At 38.6% G+C, this 19,012-nt stretch overlaps 1 long non-coding RNA gene across 1 annotated transcript in view; it reads right to left on the bottom strand.

The window, feature by feature from the left end:
• LOC112425915 (uncharacterized) overlaps nucleotides 1-9,705 on the bottom strand; it is a 137,167-nt gene extending 127,462 nt beyond the window's left edge. The window contains exon 1 of the long non-coding RNA XR_011614641.1: nucleotides 9,321-9,705. This is a non-coding gene — a long non-coding RNA (uncharacterized lncRNA). The remainder of the gene's footprint in view (nucleotides 1-9,320) is intronic.
• Between the last annotated feature and the right edge of the window lie 9,307 nt (nucleotides 9,706-19,012).

The following is a 19,012-nucleotide window of genomic DNA, read 5'->3' as shown; positions in this document are numbered from 1 at the left end:
CACACTGTTACCCAGCCTGGAGTACTTTGGCACGATCTCTGCTCGCTACAGCCTCAACCTCCCCAGGCTCAGATGATCCTCCCACCTCAGCCTCCCAAGTAGCTGGCACTACAGGCATGTGCCACCACACCCAGCTAATTTTTCTATATTTTGTAGAAAATATATGTTGCTCAGGTTGGTCTCGAACTCCAGGGCTCTAGCAATCCTCCCGTATCTGCCTCCCAAGTGCTGGGATTACAGACATGAGGCACCACGCCCCACCACAGGAGACTTTTAAAGCACATACAATCAAGCCGTGTCTCACTAGTCCTCCTATTTTGCCAGGAAGTTCTCAGTGATGCCTGAAATTCCCAGGAAGTTCCGGTGTTCTTGGAGCTTCTAAAGAACAAGGGGCAAACAGAAAATAAAAAACTCTGGTAGCCAATGAGCCAAGTGAAGAGTGTGCAGTTGAAGATGCTGATAAATCTCTCTCTGAGACCCCCAGCTGTCAACCTCATCTACTCCAGCAGCCTCTGCATCTTGCTGGTGGATTTGATTGAATTTGCAGAGCAGACTACACTGACTCCATTGTAAAGGAGCTAGTAAAATCATCGTGACAGGTGGCATGTTACTCGGAAAGAGACAATGAAGTTAGACCAGTGAATCTCTTGCAATTATCAATTCAAACATAATAACTTTGTGCATTGGGCAGGAGGAAGACAGTGAGGAGCGGGGATGAGTCAGTCGTCAGGGGGAGGAGGAGAAGGACGTTATCTGCTTTCCCAGGCTTTTACCTCCTGACTTTATGGCTGCATCCTTGGTTCTACTCCACAGGTTTCTGTTTTAAATTAGCACTAAATGAAATAGAATTAAAATATGATGAAGTAGCCTTTGGGTGTCTCTGCTTCTCATTTAAATACTTGAAAAACATTGCATTTCCAAATTCTGAACACTTTCTGGTTCAAAGCATAATTTGAGTTTGAGGATAAGAGTGATTTTTAGAGATCCTTTTCAGAAAAGAAGAAAGGGTTGATAAATTTAGCAAGAAAGAATGAGGGGAGGTAAAGAGGAAAGTCAACTGCATCTAAGAGAATAGCTGCTGGGCCCTTGCCTCTGACTCCATACATGGGAAGGGAGGAATGTGGAGCAGGAATATGACCTTCCCTAGGGGTTGAAGGAGTATAACAATATAGCTACAGCCTTCAGGTTGGGCCCTTCTGGTACCTTCCAAGTCTGTGATATGTGACCATAAGACCAATTCAAATCAGATGTGGAGCCAGAAGGGTCCTTAGGGATTGAGGAACCACCTTGTATGATTTTCTTATTCATTCCACTAACCATTTTTATTGGAGCTCAGAAATGTCAAGAAACTTGTCCAAGATTGCACCGCAGGATTGCAGCATGGGGACTGCTACTGCCAGCCAGCACTCCTGGGGTCTCTCCACTCTCTCACACTGACTCATATAATGTTCAAGGCTCCAGGTTGAAACACCAAAGCCCCTAAGATGAAAACCATGAGAATGCTCAGAATTGGAGACTATGTGATCCAACTGAGAAAAAGAAGGCCCTTGACTCAGCCCAAGATAGACTTTTTTGAGGGATTTGTCATCAAGTATCGAATTTAGAAGCATCACTTGAGGTGGTCAATCTTTTTGAGGATGCAAACTTCTTTGTATAGTTTGAAAGAAGAAACTTCTCCAATGCACACAGACACATCAGTTAACAAATTAAAAACCCATATAAAATCCTCACTCCATCTGAAGAGTCCTGAGACCATATTTAGAAGAGTGATCACATGAGAAGAATCTTCAAATATCAACAGCACTTCGAAGAGAAATATGAAAACAACTGCCGTAATTCCTTGGTAATTATAGTTATGGAGGAACTAAATCCTGCATCTGTGAGCAAACAGAGAAGAGTCTCAGCCTGGATTCCTGGAGATTAGTCACGGGGAAAGGCAAATCCCTCTGCACTCCTTGCATCCAGAAAGCAAGATCCCTCGGGAAGTTCCACAAAGCAAGAATATTCAGCATTCCTAATGACAGGGGAAGGTCACTGACTTGCTACAAATGAAGCGTCAGATTTCCAGTTTAGCTGTACAGCTACAGATGAAAAACAAAGCTTACGCTAAAATAAATAAATAAATAAATAAATAAATAAATAAATAAAATAAAATAAAATAAAATAAATAGGCCAGGTGTGGTAGCTCACGCCTGTAATCCCAGCACTTTGGGAGGCCGAGGAGGGTGGATCACCTGAGGTTGGGAGTTCGAGACCATCCTGACCAACATGGAGAAACCCCGTCTCTACTAAAAAAAAAAAATACAAAATTAGCCAGGCATGGTGGTGCATGCCTGTAATCCCAGCTACTCGAGAGGCTGAGGGAGGAGAATCACTTGAACCTGGGAGCGGAGGTTGCAGTGAGCCCAGGTCATGCCATTGCACTCCAGCGTGGGTAACAAGAGCAAAACTCCATCTCACAAAAAAAAAGAGTAAGGGATATGAGAGATAATGAAAGAATGAAGACACACAAATGGTGAAAAAAAACTCAACCTCACATAATACGATAACAGACCTCTTTTTTGATAGGTCAAATTGAGAAAACACTTTTAAATCATAATTTTCAGTCTTTCGAGGCTTCTCAGTTAGTTCTGGTGAAGTTTACATTTTTCAGAGGGTAATTTGAAATAGTATGGGCCTTAAAAAGGTTCATACTCTTTACTTCAGTGATTTAACTATCTATAGAAATTTCCCATAATGAAATGATCAGTGTGCACAAAGATTAATATATAAGAATGTTATTGACCATGGTATCTATAGCAGTCCAATAATAGCCCATTGTCCAATAAGGAACAATTGGCTAAGCATTTGTCAATAGGCAGCTGTCTCAGTAAATTATGGGCCATTGAACCATGAATATTAGGGAACCATTAAAAAATATGTTAGCAGTTGCCTACTAATTTTTTCTGGTGTAACAGGAGAAAGATAAATAAATAAATAAATAAATAAATAAATAAATAAATAAATAAAATGCTAGTGGGCCAAGGCACGTCTTCTCAAACCTGTAGCCTGAGCACTTTGGAAGGCCGAGGCACATGGATCACCTGAGCGCAGAAGTTTGAGACCAGCCTGGGCAACATGGCAAAACCCTGTCTCTATAAAAAAATACAAAAAATTAGAGTGATGTGGTGGCGCATGCCTGTAGTGTCAGCTACTTGGGAGGCTGAGGTAAGACAATCATGTGAACCTGGGAGGTCAAGGCTACAATAAGCCCTTATAGCACCACTATAGCACCACTCCAGCCTGGGCAACAGAGCAAGACCCTGTCTCAAATATATATAAATAAATATTATATATTAGCAATAGATACCTTTGATTGTGCCCTTACTCTAAGATAGGATGGAATGGAGAATGTGACAAAAGAATCCAATGATACTACAAATGTTATGAAACAATCTCACTTAAGGGAATAGGGGAATAAGGTACTGACTTAAATAACTTTGGAAATAAGTAGAGTCTATAAGACTAAAGGTAAAAGGCAATATGCCTAAGCACCACTATCTAGTTGCTAAAGTTGGTTCCCGTAAGAGCAGAGGATAACAATTCTGAAACCACTCTCCACGTACGTGGTACTTGAGCAATAGAGTGAACGGATGGAGAATGATGGAAGCCAGGTTTCTCAATGAAGTGTGAGATTACAAATAAGCAAAAGAGGATCCTGGAATGATCCCTGTGGTAATGGATTAGAATTGGAGACAGCAGTATAAACTCATGCTCAACTCAATACAGATACAGATGGTTACATATAGAAATATTTATAGATGTGTATAAACACTGGTTAGAATACACAAATATCCTCACTCTGTCAGCTGAGAGGAGCTAGAAGCAAAAGCACACGAGGAGCAAGAAGCGCACCTAGTGCCCTGTTCTTTGTTTCTAATACGACCTCCAATAAAAGGAACCTGGACTCCTCGGAGAAATGGCTCATTCTAGAAGAGGGGCATATACAAGATGAGCCTGGAGTATCTTTTAATGCCATAAGGTAAGAGAGTATTTTTAAAAGTTATAAAAACTAAAAAAAGAAAGAGAAAGAAAACCACTCCACAATGATTGGGGTACATCAAAGAGCTCCCAATACTCAGAAGGAGGGACAATTTGAGCATCAAAATAACATAGTATTGGATTATAACCCAATGTATAAAATCAGTATCAAGTCCATACTGATATAAGTGATTAAATGAATGTGGAACAAGAGACAAATCTCCCACACAGTAAAATTTGAACAAATTTATAAAATTACTCAGATCGCAAGAAGGTGGATTATAACTCCTGCTTATTAAGTGTGGTCTGCGCAAAGTGACTTCCTTCTGGAGAGCACACTGTAAAAAAAGTAATGTGTAAACATGGACATAAATTTTAAAAGAAAAGAAAAGAAAGCAACTAACTTTGGCACGTGGCTCACGCCTATAATTCCAGCTCTTTGGGAGGCCGAAGCAGATCACTTGAGCCTAAGAGTTCAAGACCAACCTGGGCAACAGAGCAAAAAACTCCTATCTTTACAAAAAGTTAGCTGGGCATAGAGGCTCATGCATGTAGTCCCAGTGACTTGACAGGCTGAAGTAGGATGATCACTTGAGCCCAGGGAGGTCAGGGCTACAGTAAGCTGTGATCATGCCACTGCACTCTAGCCGGGGTGACACAGTGGGACCCTGTATCAAAAAATAAAGAAAAGAAAATTTAAAAATAGTATAGAAAAAGGAGAAAAAAGAGTAACTTGACAGTAGAGAAACCTGACAAACACAATCTTAGATGATCAAGGTCAACATCGATGGCAATGAGCCATGTTAACAATACATACCCTTGATATGCTGTGATGAGAATGTCACTTTGCTTCTGTGGTCTTCCCCCAAAAAACCCATAATCCCTGTCTATCATCAGAAAAACGTAAGAGGAAGGGACATTCTACAAAATAGCTGACCAGTATTTCAATCCTCAAAGCTATCAAGGTCATCAAAAACAAAGAAAGTCTAAGAAACTGTCACAACCAATAGAAACCAAAGGAGACAGGACTGCTAGATGTACTGCGGTGTACTGGATGTGATCCGAGAACTGAAAATGGACATCAGAGACAAAAACGATGAAATATAAATGAAGGCATGGGCTTTAGTTAATGAAAGCATATCAATATTGGCTCATTAATTGTAACAAATGTACCACACTAATGTTAACATGTTAAGAGTAGGGGAAACGGGACGTGAGGACATAGGAGCTCTACTATCTTCACAATAATTCTGTAAATCTAAAACTATTCTAAAATAAAAATTGTATTAGCAAAAACAACAACAAAAGAAATAATCAGTGATAAGTAACATCCAGGAAGAATGATGAATAAGGATTTAATCTGCTATTGTTTCATTTTTTGTTGGAAAAAAATTTTACAGGAGTCACATCCAGGTTAGAACAAGTGTTGCCTCATAAAGGCAGCAATAAACTTATTTGGGCTGAATTCTACCACTTTTCTACGATCCCCAGAGGGTGAGAAAGTTCATTCTGACCACTTCCCTTCTCTATTTCTACATTACAATCATCTAATGAAGCTTGAAAGTAGGGCAGCCTCTCCAATGGGCTGTTTCTCCTCTGTCTCCCCTATCCCTCCAGCATTTGATTTAGTATACCTGAACCACCTCATTCTCCATCATTATTTCAGCTTAGCCAAGAGGAAATCAGTACTAAAACCATCAAATATTAGTTGAATATCTTTTATTAAACAGAAAATGGGAATTACCGGGTACTTATCCATACCCTAATAGAGTACCTCTTAACAGCTATGCAAAATAGCCTCTATGAATCTCTCATCCTGCTTGTTCCATGACATTTTCTACCAAAGGGTCTGAGCATAAAAGAATTAGGTGTGGTAATAATATTGAAGATGACAATAATAACACATAATGTTTACTGAACACTTACTATGTGCTAGGCACTAGATGTTTTGACTTTTATGGATTTTTTTGGTGGGTCCGGTCAGTTGATTTTTTAATAAAAAATAGTCCAGACTCAGAAGGTATAAGCAGGTAAAACAATTTTATTTTTCTCCTGCCCATGACTTTCAGTTGTACAGTCCCATCACATACCTGGGCAATATGTCAGGCAGATTATATTTTGCAAGTCACCTTGAGATATTAACCAACACCCTCATTTTGACGTATTCAAAAGTCCAGTACAGTTTAGAACGCTCAACTTGAAGCTTCCCCTCCTTCTGAATCCCAACCCTTAGTCAGTCTGAAGAAACCTGCGACAGGCAATAGTTGAAGTTCTATAATTTTTTTTTACGTTGTCTCCTTCTCCATTACCACTTGCTTCTAACTGGTTGGAAAAAAAGGGCAGGGAGGGAGCAGATAAAACTTCACCCAACATGTGCTGACGTCAGCTGTTGTTGTCACATGTCACATGGGGAAACCCCGTCTCTACTGAAAATACAAAGATTAGCCGGGCACGGTGGCAGCCGCCCGTAGTCCCAGCTACTCGGGAGGCTGAGGCAGGAGAATTGCTTGAACCCAGGAGGTGTCTGGGGATGGCATATACCCAAAGGCTGACTCTTATTCTGTGGAGCAACTGAGTGGGTCCCTTACTGGGGACTTACTAGTGACTAGTACCTGGCACTGCTCCTCTTAGTAACCCCATGGAATCTCTCCTCAACAAAATATCCCACAGGACTCTTTCCCATTAGGATTACTTTGGCCCCATTGGGCAGATCTCTAGAGGTGGGGTCCTCTTAAAATGACTCAAACTCAACTATTTTCCATGGGGCACACTCTAGAAAAACACTCCAGGAAGCCCTCATTCCCTGCAACTGGTGGGTGGTGCCCTGCTCCATGGTAGCCTTCTCTCCCTGCTCGGCCATCAGGAGCAGCTCTGATCAGGACTCTGACCTTTCCCGCCAATCCTCCCTCCTCTGGGCTTAACCCTGGAGGGGCCAGAAAGGGTAACCAGAAAGTGAGGAGAAAGCACAAAGAAGACACAAGGAAGTGTCTCAGTCTGTTCAAACTGCTATCACAGAATACACTGGATGGCTTATACACAACAGAAATCTATCTCTCACTATTCTGGAGGCTGGGAAATCCAAGATCAAGACATCTGCAGATTCAGTGTCAGGTAAGGGTCCACAACCTAATCCCATCATAGATGGCGCCATCTCACTGCATCATCATATGGTAGAAGAGGCAAGGGGGTTTCTCTCAGGCCTCTTCAATAAAGGTACCAACCCCATTCACAACCATCTACGTGGGCTCCACCCTTATGACCAAATCACCCTGCAAAGGCCCCACTTCCTAATACCATCACCTTGAGGGTGAGGATTTTGACGTATGAATTTGGGGCAGGGAACAGAAACATTTGGAGCATAGCAGGAAGCAAATGAACCAACCCTGCCCTTATCTTCCCAGTAACAGGTTTCCAGGCATGTGTCAAAACCGGGCTGAGGTGGGGAAGCAAGAACTTTTCAATTGAATGAGCATTTCAAGTTTCAACATTTACTGATTGGACTCAACATTTTAATAGTTAAAATAAAACTGAAATTTTTACTCCATGAAAATAAAACCCAAAAGTGACCAGGAATACACTGGTGTCAGTATTAACAGCAACAAAGGAAATCATCAGTGATAAGTAGGGTCCAGGAAGAATGATGAATAAGCATTTAATCCGCTATTGTTTCACTTTTAGTTGACACTAAAGTGCAGCTAAAGGACAGGAGAGGGGGATTTAACTGGCACTGTTGAAAGACAGTAGTAGTGTGAGAAAATAAAGCTGCTTCATGATTTACTCCCATAAAAGACAGTATGTTTCATAAACTACATATACTAATTTATACTCATAACAGTTTTATGAGGTGACGTGTTAAGATAAATTCTCTGAAGAAATAAACTGTTCTTAAATGATACATTTTGATCTTCCATCAAAAGAAACCAATTTTCACTTACTATCATCCGAATAGATCTTTTTGGAACACACCTGCTTTCTAGTGACTGTTTGTTGAGATAAAATTCGAAATGGTATTATTTTTCAACTAGAGGAGATGTTTGCAGGAAGAACCTTTCTAGCTCCTAATAAGGCATTCAAAAGTAATCAATTAGGTTGAGTGCCGTGACTCACACCTGTAATCCCAGCACTTTGGGAGGCTGAGGTGGGTGGATTACCTGAGGTCAAGAATTCGAGACCAGACTGGGCAACATGGTGAAACCCTGTCTCTACTAAAAATACAAAAAATTAGCCAGGTGTGGTGGCGGGCACCTGTAATCCCAGCTACTTGGGAGGCTGAGGCATGAGAATCACTTGAACCCAAGAGGCGGAGGTTGCAATGAGCTGAGATCATATCATTGCACTCCAACCTGGACAACAAGAGCGAAATTCTGTCTCAAGAAAGGAAAAAAAAAAAAAAAAAAAAAAAAGTAATAACTGGTCTCTAGGTGGAGATGAGGTAGAAGGAATTGTTTGATCACTGAACACTCATCACCCCACAACCTAACTCCATCTGGCAGAAAATAGGTTTAGAATTTAGTTGGTGTATAAATCTAGCAAAGCACCAGTTATAAGTACCTACGTTAGCCCCTGTCACTTTGTAAGGCAATCACTGATAATGTTGCCTGTACATGGCTATTTATTTCTTATTTTCCTGTACAATGCATTGTCTTCAGTTCTGAGCTTGCCCTTCTTTATCAACTTTAGGCTGTTATTTCGTAACTAGCCTCAAGTCCTTCTCCTTTTATGGCCTATATGGAATAGTAGGGGAGATAAAAGGGTTGATTATTATTGTTGTTTTCTATTTACTAGCAGCATTTTTAGGAAGTGAGGCTCAGAGAAGTATTAATTTCAATCACTCCTTTTCTAGAAATTCTTGCCAGAAGCCACTTAGGTGTCTGATATGCTTATTTGCACAAGAGGTCTGCTTCAATTGGCAAAGATGTTAAGTCTTTTTTGACTTAATTGAATCCAAAAAAAAATCTGGAAGCTTTCATACTTTTCTTTATTATTGGTTCAACTGTTAAAGAGATGTTGGTACAGCAAGATCTTTGAAAACAGAACCAAGAAACTAAAATGTAAGCAAACAAGTGCTGGGTATTAAGCAGGTTGCTGTGTACTGCAGGGACTATAGGTACAAAATTAAACGGGTTGCTGTGTACTCCAGGGACTATAGGTTCGTGTGTCATTACAGAGAGAATGAAATTGGCCACATGAAATGTTTTGGCTATATGTTGCTCTATAACAAATTATCCAAAATCGTATTCACTTAAAGCAAGCGAATTAGCTAACAGTTTCTGTAGGTCAGGAATACAGGTGTGGCTTACCTGGATGGCTTTGGCTCAAGGTCTTTCTTGAGGTTGCAGTCAAGACACTGGGGCTGCTGTCATCTCAAGACCACCAGGGGCCGGAGCACCTGCTTCCATTATGGCTCACTTAATGGCTTTGGACAAAGGCCTCAGTTTCTTGCCGTTGCCAGGGCACCTCAGTACTCTGCCACTTGAATGCTCTGTGGGACTGCTTGAGTGTTTTCACAGCATGGAAGCTGGCCTCCCCTCAGACTGAGTGATCCAAAACAGGGATAAGAGAAAAAACACAATGATTCTTTTAGGTATTCTTAAAATCCACACACCATCACATTCACCATATTCTCTTAGAAGCAAGTCACTAAATCTAGCCTCCATCAAGAGGAGGGGATTAGGCTCCACCCTTTGAAAGGAGGTGTATCAAAGAATTTATGTACATATTTTCAAACCACAACATTAAGATTTGGAGATGGTGGCTGTTGCTTTGTTTGTGTATTTGTTTTGCACTTATGCTCCCAGTAAGCAGAAGTATTCTCAAGTGAAAAAATATAGATGTCAATTGCAGAGAACTATTTTAATAAAGTGTTATGTAATACCCTTTATTTTCAGCCACAATAATTATTTTAATAAAATATAACGCGATATGTTTTATTTTCGGCTAAAGGACTTTTATCCTTTGAAGAGCGAGAAACAGAGAAACTTCCAAAAAACTGCACCCCAAAATTATAAGAATGAGAACATTTTAAGATAAAAATTCCTTTAATGTTTTTCTCTTTCACCAGTACAAAAAGTGATATTTTAGTAAAGCAGCATCTATTAGAGAAACTGCTGATGTTTATACAGAGTTACATTCTTACATTCAAAATTACTCAGGCCCAATCTTACTTTCTCCCTAATAACAATAGTTTAATCAAGGAGGTAATCTTTAATGCAATCTAATATCTATCCTTTCTTTAAAAATTGCCACAAACTTCTCAATCAACTAGCATTCACAGTATAAAACTGAGAACTAAAAATAAAATCCTAAGCCCCCAAACAACTGAATGGACCCCCTCTTGGCCAAGGGGACCCAGAGAAACCTTGAAAACTGAGTTCCTGGCCACGACAGGACAGGAGGTTGGACACACATTGGTATATCCCCTCTCTGTGTGGTTTAGACACAACTGATTAGCATTAGTGTTAAAATAGAGTTCGTAAGACTGATGGAACGGGCCGGGCGCGGTGGCTCACACCTGTAATCCCAGCACTTTGGGAGGCTGAGGTGGGCGGATAGATCACAAGGTCAGGAGATTGAGACCATCCTGGTTAACACGGTGAAACCCCATCTCTCCTAAAAATACAAAAAATTAGCTGGGTGTGGTGGCAGGCGCCTGTGGTCCCAGCTACTCGGGAGGCTAAGGCAGGAGAATGGTGTGAACTCGGGAGATGGAGCTTGCAGTGAGCTGAGATCACACCACTGCACTCCAGCCTGGGTGGCAGAGTGAGACTCTATCTCAAAAAAAAAAAAAAAAAAAAAAAAAAGAAGACTGATGGAATGCACTCTATAGCAATAAGATACCAAACTACAAACAGGACCTAAGGCCAACCAGTCAAGGATTAAGCCAAGTACCCCTACACTTAAAGAATAAGCTGGGTTCTAACTGTCACAGGTTTTTCTTCTTTTATAGAAGCTAAACAAGCACAAGCCTTAAGAGAAGCAATATTGAAATATTTGCAATATTGAAATAAAAGCAATATTGAAATAATCCTCTACCACCAGCTGCTGATTCACTGGTCCCCTGTTCCACAAGCCATAACTACAGCTTCGATTGGACAAGACTGATTTCAGTAACTCTCCATGGACTGGTCCCAGCCAGTTTAAAGAGACTGCACACTTGAGTGTCTTCATCTCCCTGCTTCACCTTTTGACATACAAGGCCTAACTGTAATGTAAATGTTATGCCTCCACACCAAAGTGAACATGGGATGCATGAAACATGCATGTTAGTTCATGTGTCAGGCCCCGCTTCATGAATAGCCGTAGCTGCTCCTATAACCTGTTGAATATGTGTACCGGGCCAACCTGTTTAGCGTAAATGCTAAGCCCCACACTCCCTTCCTTCAAAGTGCCTCCTTCAGGTCTCTGCCAGAGGCTACACTTCCAAGTCTGTCAGGATGACGGCCACCCTAGAGGCTGTAACCCTTTTTATAATAAATAGTCTCCTTTCCAAATTTATAGAACTTGGGATTTTTCAATTGACAAAACTTTTGAAATCTACATAGGTTGATAAAACAAGGCAAACAAGGACCCATGCTCATTAAATTGGCTACAATTCACTTTAATATTATGGAAGTTCTTCCATATATTATTTATATTATCTTCCTTTTAAATAATACATTTTAAAAATCACAAGATGAATGAATATTTGAATCATGATTAAGGACATCAGAAAAACTTCTTTGGGGATATGCCATATACAACTTTGATATTATCTGGAGCTTTTTGGAAAACTCATTCAAAAAAGATTGTTCTGATGCCCTCTTTTTTCTAAGTAAAATCAAAATATTGGTCATTATGGTGCTCTTAAAAATGTCTTTGTTATCAAAACTCGCCATCAGAGAAATGCAAATCAAAACCACAATGAGATACCATCTCACACCAGTTAGAATGGCAATCATTAAAAAAATCAGGAAACAACAGGTGCTGGAGAGGATGTGGAGAAATAGGAACACTTTTACACTGTTGGTGGTAGTGTAAACTAGTTCAACCATTGTGGAAAACAGTATGGCGATTCCTCAAGGATCTAGAACTAGAAATACCATTTGACCCAGCCATCCCATTACTGGGGATATACCCAAAGGATTATAAGTCATGCTGCTATAAAGACACATGCACACATATGTTTATTGTGGCACTATTCACAATAGCAAAGACTTGGAATCAACCCAAATGTCCATCAGTGACAGACTGGATTAAGAAAATGTGGCACATATACACCATGAAATACTATATACAGCCATAAAAAAGGATGAGTTCATGTCCTTTGTAGGGATATGGATGCAGCTGGAAACCATCATTCTCAGCAAACTGTCGCAAGAACAGAAAACCAAATACCGCATGTTCTCACTCATAGGTGGAAATTGAACAATGAGATCACTTGGACACAGGAAGGGGAACATCACACACCGGGTCCTATTGTGGGGAGGGGGGAGTGGGGAGGGATAGCATTAGGAGATATACCTAATGTAAATGACAAGTTAATGGGTGCAGCACACCAACATGGCACATGTATACCTATGTAACAAACCTGCACGTTGTGCACATGTACCCTAGAACTTAAAGTATAATAATTAAAAAAAAAACTAGCATCAACGCATTGCAATACAATGTCATAAAAAGCCCACCTGTTTTTACAATTCATAAATTGAACTTCTAGTTTAAAGATGTGGTTTAAAGACAGAATATCTTCCTTATTTTCTCGGGAGTGTTCTGAAAGCCACAAAGAGAATAAGAAATAAGAAATGCAAACTTATCTGTGGCAAAACTAGGCGAGAAAAAATCCTATGCCATCAAATAAATGGAAAGGCTGCCAAAAGCAGAGATCAAGTGGAGATATGTGTGGCAGAAAGTAAAGGGGGAAAAACAGACTGTGACCCTGGATCGTGGACGAGTCAGCAAAGTATATTTCTTGGCAGTGAGAGACAAGGGCAAAATAAAAATCATTCATTTGCAGCAGTAGGATGAGTGCACAAACTAGCATCAAGAGCTTCCCCAGAACTAGGAAGCAGAGAATGTTGGACTGCATGAGAAATCACATAAACGGCATATTTACAGGAAACAGCTTGTCTCTTTAGCAATGAGAGAATAACAGAGACAGAACTCAGTGAAAACTTTATGGGAGCCATCTCTAAAGGCTGGGACGAAGTAAAGGCTAATTAACCTGATAGAAGAATCCTGGGTCATGGGGGAAATTCCAGCTAGCCCAGAACATAGCCCTAGTTCCTCCCAAACATGAAACTTCTGAAAATGGCTGGTCCAAGAAAAATTCACCTCAATCAACTAAGTAATCAAAAGGAAGCATCACAAGAACTATTCCAAATAGATATGATGGGAGTAGGGAGAGAGTAAAGGGAAAAGAAAATAAATGGTAGAAGATGAACATTCACTGACAAGTAGCGGATGAGAAGAGTGACCAAACACTATAGTCAATTTAAAATTCTTGAATCAATGCCCTTCTGAAGCAACTGCGGTGAAAACATAGTGAAGAGTTAGTAAAAAGAAGAAAATAAAGCATGAACTAGCAAATTTCAGAAAAGAATTGAAAGAAAAATCATCACAGAAATAAAAGTTAAAATGAAAGAAGCACAAAATAGGATAGATATTGTATAGGATATTGAAGATAAAACTGGGGAAAACAACAAGAAATGGAAATTAGCACCCAAACATATTTAAAATATTAAGAAGAAAATTATGGTTACCTAAAAGAGATCAAGTCTACAGCCATGCCACCCTGAATGTGCCTGATCTTGTTTAAAAGAGATCAAGATGAAGGCAATGAAAAAATTGGAGTAAAGCAAATTATTTCCAAAAATAAAAGATATGTTGAATTGACATAATAAATGGACATCACATCCCAGCAGAAACTGACCCAGTGTGTTCAACGGCAAAACATACTCTGAACTTAATGTATTTCAAAAATAATGAAATAATACTTTAGAAAACAAAGTAAATTATCAAATCATTTATATGAGAAAAATATTCCAGCTATTCTTGGACTTCATCACAGCAATATTCAATTCTTGGAAACACTGAAAGAATTTCAAAATCCCTAAAGAAAAAAGAATGTGACCCATGAATTTTGAGGACAGACTGTCAAACATAAAGGCAACAGTCACAGAGCTATTATATGCAATGAACTTGGGGAATACTGTTTTTATAATAAGCCTTCTTGGAGAGTATATTTTAGAAAAAACTTTAATCATGAGATGACTCTTCAAACAGCCAAAGATGTAAGAAGAACTAATGGTAGAATTATAACTAAAAAGTAAAAAATAAAAAAACAGAGGTAAAACAAAAACTAAATGCCATAAGCCCTGACAATGTAGACATTATATATTTTACAGAAATTGAAAGAGGAAAGAACAAGAATGTGAGAGGCAGTACAAGTTCATAGATTCAAAAAAAGAGTAACAGATATAAAGACTGCGTTTGATGGGCTTGTGAGAACAAATAAATAGCCAGAATATCCTCAAGTATTTGGAAGTTAAACAACATACATGTAAATAACTCATGAGTCAAAGAGGAAATTACAAGAGAGAAAGTATATTTAATTGGACAAAAATGAAGGCACAACACATCAAAGTTTGCGGGACACAGCTAAAATATTAGAACTGAGACGAAACAGATCTGCCATATTAATAAATATGAATAGGAAAACTCACCTTTAAAAAGAAACTGTTGAAGTCCGGGCCTGGTGGCTCACACATGTAATCCCAGTACTTTGGGAGGCCAAGGCAGGAGGATCCCTTGAGCCTAAGAGGTCCAGACCAACCCTGGGGCAACATAGTGAGACCCTTTTGCTACAAGAAATGTAAAAATTATCCAGGCATGGGGTGGCATGCATCTGTGGTCCCAGCTCCTTGGGAGGCTGACACGAAAAGGTTATTTGTGCCTGGGAGGTCGAGGCTGCAGTAAGCTATGATCATGCCACTGAACTCCAGCCTGGATAACAGAGCAAGCCCTGTCTCAAACAAACAAACAACAAAAAAAAAAACAAAAGAAAAAGAAATCCAAAGCAAACCTCAACTCTATGTCCTATGCAAACACACCTAAACTAAGTGATTCTGAAAATTAAAGGATAAATAACCAAGAAAATACAAAAGTAGAAGAAGACAACTTCAATTTTGTACAAGACTGAAAGCAAGATTAAATTTGTGGCGACAGTCCTAACAGAATAAGACAGCAGTCTAAAAAGAAGATACAATAGTTTTTATTATTTATGCACCAAAAAACATATTCAGGGAGCATATATATTATATATATTATAAATACATTTATTCATAGAACAAATATTCATAGAGCATAAACCAATATCCAAGTCTCTCAAAAACTTCATGGGTTTTCTACATATTTGATCCCTGTTATTTTGATAGACATACCCATACTTCTTTTTGAAATATGCTTCCCTATCTAGAATTAATTACAGGTGCTATGAGAAAGTCAGAAGATCATATCAATAGACATTTTAGGAGCCGTTTTATGCAGATGAAAGGACCTGCTGAGTCTCCATTAGATGAAATTCATAGGTTCTTACATACAGTATTTTTATCATTTGTTTAGATATTCTAAAATTTTGGTTTTGATTTCAAAGATTTCAGCCAAAAGTTCTTTAAGAGACCATTTAAATTTTCTGACTGATGAGGGCTTTTTATTTTCAGCCTTTATTTTAATTACATATCGGAATTATTGCATTGCGATGAGTAGATGTTTTGTACTATTTCTTCTTATAGAACTTATGAAATAAATCATTAAAAGTGCTGCCAGTCAGGATTAAGACTATAATTATTTAAGATGTCAAAGACTTTTGTCCTGCTCCGATTTCTACTGGTAGGAAGTAAGCTAAAATAGCATATTCTTTAATGATTACTTCCGAAGTGGCTAAGGAATATGAGGATAAAGGAAGAACTTCCCAGCCAGCAGAATCAAGAGCCATGGGGAACAATAAAATGAGGACATACTCCCAGGGAACAAAATGTAAGCTAATAAGGAAAAATACTCTACTCCCAAGATAAGGTAACCAGGCAATATTTGAGTATTGGTTGCTACAGACCATTGATGACTACATACTTCCTCAGCATCCTCTTTTGAATGGGTATATTTGTGGAGGTTAGCCTGTCCCTGCTCTATCACTGCATGTTGGATAAGTAAGGGGAAATAATTTCTTTAAATTCATAGTTCTTTCAGTCAAGGAAACCAAATTCAAAATTAATATAAATGAAATCCCAGATATAATAGTTGGATGAGACTTTGGCAAGACTTATAAGACTAAGTGTACTTTGTATGTGGGAGGTGTGTAAACAGAAATAAATAAAAGAGTGAACTGTGGCAGAATAAATTGTTGTCTTTCGTTCTTTATGCCCACTCAGTATTAGAATTATACAGCCACTTCCGTTGCCATGCAACTTTACAGTTACACCAACTATAGTGGGCAGACTGTATTTTCTCATATTGTTAACGTTGGTTTTAACCATATAACTTGTCTTGGTCAATGAAATGTGGACATAAATGACAGCATGCAAGTACCAGGATGGATGACTCAAGAGGTGTCATGTGTCCATTTGTCCTCTTGTGCTACTGCCACTCATCTTATGCAATGGGACTCCAGGTAGCCACTAAGCTGAAGACAATGAGAAACACATGGAACAGGGAACATGGAACCTGGAAGCTAGAGCCCAGCCTAACCTAGATGAGTTGCCACCAGCCTGTAGATCCACAAGCAGGAAATAAATGCTTGATGTTTTAAGCCACTGAGATTTTGAGTGGCTTGTTATATAGCAACAAACAACAGGGAAAAACTGAAATAAACCACGAATATGCAAAACTTTTTTAAAAGAAGGAAATAACTATAACTACAGAAAATTACAATAACCATATAGATTTCCTTGCTCAACTCTGTGTAAATAAATTTGAAAAGCCAGATAACATATATAATTTCCTAGAAAAATGCAATTAGCCCAAACCAGCTCCAGACAAAACAGTAAATCTGAACAAACTACTATCTACAGAAAAAACAGGGGAAACTGCAAAAAAGCTCTCTCACCAACTTCCCATTTAAAAAAGCAATGGGCTCAGGGAAATTTGATAAATCTTTAAAGAATACATATTTTCAACATTGTTTGAATTGTTTTAGAGCATGAAAAAAGAAGAAAAACTTCTAAATATTTTAATGAAGTAATATTGACACCAAAATTCAGCAAAAATTAAAAGTATAGATCAAACTTTTGTATAAATATGAATATAAAAACCTTTAACAAAATATTAACAAATAATATCCAGCTATAATAGGATATCTGATTTAGTAGACTTTATTCTAGAAAAAAAAATGTATCAATAATAAAATTTATTAATGCTTCACCATATCATATTCTAAGAATAAAATAATATAATCATATAATTATAATTTCCATGAGTGACACTGAAATTGTGTTTAATAAATTCAATATATATTCTTAGTCAAGATTCTTAATAAAATAGAAACAGATGAATGCTCCTTTAATATGATTAAATAAATCTGTCTGAATCCAAATCTAACCTCATGCTTAAGAAACACACTTAAAGCCAGAAATAAAACTAGAATGTCTATTATCAATGCCTTTGTCGTTGTTGTTCTTCCAAATACGACATGTATGGAACATTATTATACATAGTTCATAATGGGTATGAATATGAATTACACTTGGATACATACTTAGAAGTGGAATTTCTGCATCACAGAGTTATTGATGGTTCAATTGTATAAGACAATGACAAACAGTTTTCCAAAAATCTTACACCAAATTACTCCCTATATCAGTTAGTTGATGGGAGATCTTATTGACATATAGTCTCACATACATTTCATAATCTCAAATGTCTTCATTCCCACTATAGGCTGCTGTTATTTCAGTACAAAAGAAAATAGCATTAATTAGACACTATGTGCCAGGCAGTTTCACATGTACTATCCCATTCTAACGCTATATTATAATCTTTCTCATTTTACAGATGAATTTTGTTCAAAGTCATAAAGCTCCCCCAACAGGCAGCCCTTCCTCCAAATCTAGTAGAGAAGTGAAGGTTTACAATTGCTGTGGAGCAGCCCATCAGGGAAAGCAGAGAGTAATAAAGAGATACTCCCAGGTCACATACAAAATGTGTTCTGTTAAAGCAAAATAAGTAGGAGGCCATTAGCCTGACTGTGTACTTTGAATTCCTATATAACACCACAACCTAACTTGTACATAAACAAACCAAAACCTAACTTAGTTTATTTTTTGGAACACATAGCTGGATTTCATCCAATCACAGGCAGCTGAGCTTCAGTCAATCACAGGCAGCCAGCTGATTAGATCATGCCCAAATAAGGCAAATGTCTAACTATAGCCAGTCAGGTGATTTCTCTACTTTGCTACCATGTTCATCCTGTAAAAGCCTACTGCTCATGATTCTCTGCAGAACTCTTTGAACCTCTTCTGGTTCTGAGTGCTGCCCAATTCATGAACCATTCTTTGCTCAAATAAACTATTAAATTTAATTTGTCTAAAGTTTTTCTTTTAACACTTTGATGTCGGAAGCAGAATATAGAAGAGACCTCCAGTGACCCCCAGGAGCATTGAGTGATGAAGCAAAGGAACCCCCCAGGCCCACTGTTCCCATTACTCTGTCATCATAACTGGAAGTTGTGAGTCTCCTCCAAATTCAAGCTCTGTGAATTTGCATTTTGTGCTCTTCAACTTTTTTGAGTAATTATTTTACCAGAGTTTGGAATAGGAGGAGATCCAATAAATAATTGTACTGGGTCCAGTTAGAGGCCTCAGGTAGGTACCTTTTGAAAATGGATTCCTCCAAATGTAAGGAATCTGGAAATCCAGGAGTGTGGTACTCCACTTTCTGAGACACCAGTTAATTTTATATACTAAATTTGTAGACCCAGAACCAGTGCCTTTCTGAAAGACTCCTTGTAAAAGACAAATGA

The sequence above is a fragment of the Macaca nemestrina genome, chromosome 16 (assembly GCF_043159975.1).
Source record: "Macaca nemestrina isolate mMacNem1 chromosome 16, mMacNem.hap1, whole genome shotgun sequence".
Classification (NCBI taxonomy): Eukaryota; Metazoa; Chordata; class Mammalia; order Primates; family Cercopithecidae; genus Macaca; species Macaca nemestrina.
Note: the sequence above shows the minus strand (reverse complement) of the source record. Positions and strands in the feature narration are given on the sequence as shown.